The sequence below is a fragment of the Sinohyriopsis cumingii genome, chromosome 15, assembly GCF_028554795.1.
Source record: "Sinohyriopsis cumingii isolate HCF-2022 chromosome 15, ASM2855479v2, whole genome shotgun sequence".
In the NCBI taxonomy this organism is placed as follows: Eukaryota; Metazoa; Mollusca; class Bivalvia; order Unionida; family Unionidae; genus Sinohyriopsis; species Sinohyriopsis cumingii.
This window is the reverse complement of record NC_142975.1, coordinates 66,258,899-66,266,764: the sequence shown is the minus strand read 5'-3', so window position 1 is coordinate 66,266,764 and position 7,866 is coordinate 66,258,899. Positions and strand designations below refer to the sequence as shown.

At 33.7% G+C, this 7,866-nt stretch overlaps 1 long non-coding RNA gene across 1 annotated transcript; it reads right to left on the bottom strand.

Annotated features, from left to right (window-relative positions):
• Positions 1–1,138: 1,138 nt before the first annotated feature.
• Positions 1,139–7,004, bottom strand: LOC149781971 (uncharacterized). Its single transcript, XR_016414546.1, has 3 exons — positions 6,223–7,004; positions 4,936–5,171; positions 1,139–3,431 (listed from the first exon to the last, which is right to left on the bottom strand). It is a non-coding gene; the product is annotated as an uncharacterized LOC149781971 (long non-coding RNA).
• Positions 7,005–7,866: the final 862 nt, after the last annotated feature.

Sequence of the window (7,866 nt, the reverse complement as noted above, 5' to 3'; positions counted from 1 at the left end):
TGCTGCAGTCCTACTGGAGAAATTTACACAGTGAAACATAGAAAATGATGTATATGAATATCTTCAAAACGAGAGCCAATACAAATTTTTCACGGTTATATTCGTGTTCGGCACACCAAAATACTACAGATTAGGGCCTTTTCAAGTCAGTAATGATTTCACTGTTGACCAGTGTTATATTCATATCTCTATACATAAATTATGGATCTATATTGTGTGAAGTGTAGAGTGCGTACTGGCACAAATGATATGACAACCGTTACAACGAGAAATAACAGATCGGCGCTTACTGGTAAGTGTGTACAATGCGGTACAAAGAAATTTAGGTGCCAAATGTACTTACTCATTTTAAACTTATCAAAATTCATATCAAGGTAAATCAAAGCAAAATTAGCTGATTCTGTATTTTTCATTACAGATAAAGACCAATATTTCTTGGAGTTGGAATATGTATGGCATTCAGGTAACTGGTCTCCAGTTATCTGAGTCTCTAAACCATACCAGAAGGGTACATATAATTGACTAATATTACTAATCATTGCTCCGTTACAATCACTACGACTCTATACACCTTGAATTCCAGACGAAACTATGTACTACTTGCAGTTGGTATTAGGTTAGTGGTCTGGTAAAGTCTACCACTCCATTGGCACTTAGTCCCAGTGGAAAGGGAATGTTAATGGCTAATATTATAGATTTTTCCAAATAAAATCATAACAAGAGAATACAAAAGAAATTACAGAAGCGAGTGAGTACATCTTTGAAATTGATAATAGGGTAATATTCTGGTTAATATTCTACAAAGCTTTAAGTTCTTAAGCCTAATGGCAAGGATTGTGTCAATGACAAATACCATTATTCATTTCAGTGTGACATCAGTAAATTACTAAACATAACAAATTACAGAAGCAAGCTTTTACTTCTTGCAGATGCATTGTATTATCATTCTGGTAGATGGTCTATACCACTTTGGCCTCTGAATCGCGGTGAAAATTGTACGTCTTAAAGTTAGTGTTACTTGTTATTCTAGTTATTGCTTACGTCGCTTTTGCCTCATAATCCCTGTACAAGGAGTAAGTGTTAATGTCCAAGGTAAGCAATTCTTTCCACAGAACAATCACAAAAAGTTTCAAATTAATTGCAGAAGCCGACCAATACTTCCTGGAGAAAGCAGTATAACAGTATTGCGATAAGTAGTCCACAACCTTTTGGGTACTGAATTTCAATGGCAATGGTGAGTTTCACTTTGTTATGAAAAGAATTATTACCTAGCAATATAGCTTTTAGATGAATATACGTGTTTAATCAAAGATAGAAGCCAGTACTTGACGCAGTTGATATAAAGACAGATTTGTACAAAGGTTTCTACATCTCTTTTGGATCCCAGTCAAGGGGTCGAGGTTAAGTGTCATTTTATAATAGGATTAATTCTTTCTCAATAAAATCACTAGCCGAATATACACTATGCATTTCAGACGCAAACCTGTACTTCATAGAGTTGGCATTAGGACATAATTCTGATAAGCTATCTACAACGCTTTGGGTTATGTATACCACTGACACGATTAAGAACGATTGACTATTGTGATTAGTTCTTTACAAATAAAATAACCAGAAAACGGTACATAGTAAATTACAACAGCAAGCCAGTGCTTCGTGGAGTTGATATTAGCATGATAATCTAATAAGTGGTCTAAAATGTATTGTTCTCTGAATACAGTTACATGATAACAGTTAATGCCTAATATCATTGATTCTCTCCCTGAATAGAATCACTAGTCTACTATACATATTGAATCACAGAAGATAACTTGTACTTCTTGAAGTTGGTATTGGGAAGTATAATGGAATGCAACATTTTGAGCTTTACGTGCAAGAGGCAAGGCTGATTGTCACTGACTAATATGACAAACTCATTCCCAAATAAAATTAACAGAGGACTATATTCATGCAACTACAGAAACAGAAACAAACAAGTACTTCTTGAACTTGGTATTAAGACAACATTCTGGTAAATGACCTGAAAAACAGTCGGTTTTTAATCGCAGTGATGTGTATAAGTAACGTTTACTAACAAAGCTAATTCTACCCACAATCATGACACGACCATCCTTATACTTTTACTTAGACTTGATGATCATTTCTTTACGCAATAAGACGACTAAACATATTAAATTACAAAGCAAACAGATACTGCATAGAATCGGTATGAGGATGATATTCTGGTAAAAGACAAGGATTTGGTCTCTGAGCCTTAGTTGAAAGAGTAAGTATATGTGACTAATTTGATTAATTTTTTCCGTAACAAAACAATAGATTACTATACAAATGCAATTCAGAAGGAGTTAGTATGTATTCAGTGCTCCGGTATATGGATTATAGCACTTTATTCTCTAAATGTCAGTGGCAGCTCTTTTCCGAAGATGAGTCACCGGTAATGGACGAAACATATTAAATTATTCATGAAATCAAGCACTTCTTGGATTTTACACTTGGATGGTGTTCTGGTAACTGGTCTACAACTCTTTGGTTTCTGAATCCTAGGGTCTAGCTTACGTGTATTTGACTAATATGATTCTCCCACTTTACAAATACTATCATACAATACTATAAAGTATTAGTCATCTTACAAACTTATTTGTCTTCCAAAGATTTGGACTTTTCAAACTGACACACAATACTATAAAGCTAATGTTATATCGCTAAAGCTAAATATTGTTTCCGTTCGTATTTTAAAATATCGAATTCTTTAAGCACGCTTGAAACTTCAAAGCAAACCTCTCTTTTTTGGTTTCAAATAAAGACCATATATAATATAGTACGTGTTTTATGGATTGATTCCCAAGATTTAAATATTTAATTTTCGTCTCTACTTATGTGTTATAACTACAACAACATATATGTTTATCGCAAGCATTTAACCGAACAGAAGATTGGAGTATATCGACAGCGAACGTCATGCTTCAATTGATGTAAACATCGACAAAGACAGGTTTAAGAATAACTTAAACGATAATGATACAGAAATAGATTCTTTGTATGAAACGATTACTTTAAAGAGGAAGTTATAACCATCAACAAGAAAACTTGAGATGTTTGGCATAGAGTAAAAAAAGAAACTATACACCGATAAGAATATAAGTTCACATTAGAGAGCATCCACACTTTCAAACTGATCAGTGTATATAATATACATTGTAAATTCTTCCGTTACGGAACCGAATAACTAGATGTCGACCATAAAATATCACTGGCAATAATTGTATGCATACGAAATAAAACATATGGTTTCTTTAGACTAGAGTATTTTCACCATAAAAAAATATCGACTGATTGACGTCATTTGCAACAGAAACCATTTGAATCGGATCTTGCATTGCCCTGTCATTTCGTCAGCATTCTGGGGCTGGAGTTTTGATCGTTTTCAGCCTCTGTAAAAAATATATATAAGTATGTATTAGTGATATAGTTACATACACTTCACATTATTTAATCAAAATATACCTTATCGCGTAATTCTCAATTATAAATGTAAGGCAAGTGATATCTGAATTTTGTCAGCGGCGAATCGAGATAAATTTGTGTATTCGTACTTGGATTTGCTGAGAAAGACAATTTCGACACCTTGAAGCCCTGTACGACACGTTCATAGGCTCAAACACATACACGTAGGAACATGGAACAAACTATGGAGATTTCTCCATCTGAATGAACATAATTGGATGATAGCAAGACATAAAACGTTTGGATAACTGTGGTATTTCAGATAAGAAGTCTCTAAAATGCGATGCACACATCCAGTAAGAGAGTTTGGGAGATACATTCAGTACGTACATTTTAACAAACAATCCAACTTATATATAATGCAGTTTTTATTTACGAAGCCTACTATTGCGGGTAAAGACTTCGAGCTTCTAGATGGCAATGGGTTGAAGTCATTGACAAACCATTTAATTAAAAACGTTATCATTTTATAGACAGATCTGGAAGCATATCCTGATTTAAGTCATTTTGATTTTAACTTGAGGGCTTTCATCGGAGAACAACCATTTCATAAGTAGACATTTGCAATGAAGCAAAAGACGGGGTACATTATTCTAGAGTAATTGTTTAAAAATGGTATCACAATTTGCATTGACGTGACGAGAAAAAAGATGATTACTAATGCCATAGTTTAGTATTAATTCGAGATTAACAGAAATAGCTTGGGTTTCCTTATTGCATTTGTCTAAATGAATGTATCGTAAATGATTTGATGATCACCGATCTAAAGACGTAGAACATTAGATTCCACTGCACACAATGTAGCTTTATTTACCTGTTTCGCAACCAGAAATTCGCCGTGAGGGTATTAAAAGACGCAAACGAAAGATGTTTTTTCAACGCTTGTTCGTACAATGCAAACATTTAAAGAAACATAAAACTGATAAGCATTTAAGACCTTTTTATTGCCATTCTAATGAACACGACTTAAATCTATTTGGTTGTATATGACTCTAATGATTACATAAACCTCGTATTTCCCACTCATGTCAAAAATAAGACTGTCTTCGTTTGTCGCTGTACATTCTAAATGGCATTCACAGGACTTCCAATATATAGATGTCTTACAATAAAATATCAGTCCCCAAAAACAACGATGTAATTAGCGTTTACAAATAGTTAAATGGAGAAGTAATGCTTATTCATTTCCATGGTAACTTAAGTTCAGTTCTGTATGTATCCTCAAAACATATAGGTCGGCAATATTCTTTATCTTACTCAAACATACGCACGCGAATACGAACGCACACAAAATAAGCCTACAAGTAATAAGTAATAATACATATTGTTCAGTATGGTCACTAAACACATGCATTATTTGCTTGATATGTTTTGTTCACTGCAAAACGCAATTAAGAAATATCGTAAGATTTTTTCAAGCTTAAAACTTACGATTAAGTGAGTAAACTTCCGTTGTTTCGTCAAACGGGGGTCACGAGTGTCACACTGCAGTCTCCAGCTGTGGCAATTAAATATATTCCATGCAATACTTGAAAATCGAACACAGGGTTTAAACCAGAACCGTCCCAGTTCGAATTGTATCCTTCTAATGTTGGTGTTCCTTTGTTGAATGCCAGTCCAGGTTAATCCTGCATTACCAGCCCATCATCTTGTGTGCATCATGTTGACTAAACAAATGAGGATAAAATATACATTAGTAATTTATCTCTGTGACTTGTTTTCGCACAAAATATTCATACGTCGATGTTGATACTGAATGGTTATAGCGGCACTTCTCCTAAGGAAACTCTGAGGCAACCGACCAGTGTTGGGCTGAGAAAATATCAAACATGCGACGACGCGCATATCACGATTGCTACGCTCTACCAGTGGAAATACAACGGCTCCACATTCATACAGTAAGTATATATGTGATCATGGGACATGCAAAACGTTCTTTAAAATGGTTGTTTAAACACTGTGAAATCGTTTTTTCATTGACGAATTCTTAGCACTCACTGTTATATATTTTAGATATTTTAAGAAGGCTGTGGTAGGTATAAAACAATGCAAATGCATCTAATCTATTTTGATCAATGTTGTACCCTTTTCGATTAGTCCGTCAACCGCTATCGAAAACGGAGTTGTCTAAAGAAATCTTATGTTGCCCTGCATTTTCAAGATATGAAGTTTCTAAAACTGTAGGACAAATGACCCATTGCATTCGTTATTTTCAATTCAATATATTTTATATTCAATGTTCCTTTACTGTTCAAAATGTTGGCTCAAGTTCATGACACTACTGATTTTGACGTAGTTTAATAACGCTGTCGCAAGTATTCTTTGTGACACTCATACAGGAACTCATTAGTACAGTTAGCATTCTTGAAATACAAAATAAAATAGTAGTAAAATGCAGAGAAAGACGTTAAAACAATGATGAAAATCCGGTCTTACTCGTAATAAGAATAAACTCGAAATAAAACTTTTAAATTACCTAGCAATATCAGCCCACATAACTGACGGTAGCAAAAGACTCGAAAGAGTTGGCATAATCAAATTTTCAAACAAAGAAAATGCATATCACGATTAATCTGTATCTCATCATGGCCAAAACTGTACCTGTTTTGATTGTCACATTATTATTATTATTATTATTATTATTATTGATGATGATGATGAAGGTTCTGGTGGTAGTGTTAGAAAAAGAACTAAGCAAATTACCATATGTTAACTTACATGTCGATCCCGCAGTAGAACAAAGAAGTAACTTTCAGCTTCAAAATCACGTGTAGTCCTCAGGCTTAGAACTTTAAGTTCTTTTCCATACATCCAGTGCTGCTAGGAACATAGCTATCATGCATCTCAGGCAATAATAATAATAATAATAATAATAATAATAAAATAATAATAATAATAATACGAATTCTTCATAGCGACAACAGAAACAATGTTACAATTACTACCCCCCACTATTATAGCAAGAATATCAACGTTTGATGACTATGTCCTTATTGTTTCCAAAAAAATTAGTACATTTGTTTAAACAATTTTCGCTTTCTTTGCTTGCTTGTTGTCTTTTAAGTTTTGTTTTCTGGGCGTGGGGGAGTTGGCAAATTATACATATATTTCTGAAAATATAACATATGGGAAGATATTCTCCAAACCATGTATTAATGAAGCAGGTCAGTATGTGTAAAGGACCGAACGTCCTTGATTCAGATATGAATTAAAAGTTTAGTTCTGGTCGTTATTGTTCTAAATTTACAGGCAACAAAGCTCGATTCTAAGTCAATAAACATGCATGTACGTGCAAAAATATACGCGTCAATTACTTAAGAAAATTATTTTTCATTATTTCTGCAATATCTGTATGTTCTATGCTTAATTAATTCAATCGGAGTACATACTAAATATTTATCTTTTCAATACATTTGAATGGCAACAATATTTCAGGACTTGATACGAGTATCGAAAGAGCGAATGCTGGTGGAAAGTGGCATTTTTAAGAATTAAGAATGGCCTTAATTTTGGTAGAATATTCTTCTTTAATTAATATTATATATCCCCAATTGTCGACTTATCTTAATCTATAGACGTAAATTATGACAACTAATCTCCTTCAATCTGTCTGCCGTGTTATTAGTTTTACAATTATTGGTTCAGCTCAGATAATTCGTTATTTGACAAACGAACTCAATGTCGATTTGTATGTTCTTTCACGTGAAATGACACTGGGTTTCGTCCTTGAAATATGAAATGCTATGCATTTCCAGATCACTTGTCGTCAGGTCCTAGAAGCACCATACATACCAGCAGCATAGATGGCAGCTTGGAGATTGTGCTCATGCATGGAACATATAATTTAATTTTAATAGTAAATCTGTGAGTTGTGCATTATATTACGATGAATTCATATGGCCACCTTAAAGTTTTAGGCCGGCTACTACTAGCTCTGCTGAAGATGAGGGTCATAATCTATGTTAATACAAATATGATTTACTTCTTTGAATTGTGAAAAGGGAACGATTGTTTTCACATTTTTACTTTCTAAAGTATGACATAAATACATCATACTTAATTGTGTACACTTATTTAGGTGCCAAATGTACTTACTCATTTTAAACTTATCAAAATTCATATCAAGGTAAATCAAAGCAAAATTAGCTGATTCTGTATTTTTCAACCGTACATAGGCATATTATTTCCACATACTATCTGTGGTTGAATGCTGTCTACTTCATAGTTTATCTCAGTTGTGTCAATCTTACGAACATTGATCGGTATTTTTGTACTGTACCTACTGTAATTAGTAAGTAAATATGCAGAACATTTTACGACCAACTTCTTGCAGTGGGGACGTCTTACTTTAATCGGTTTTGT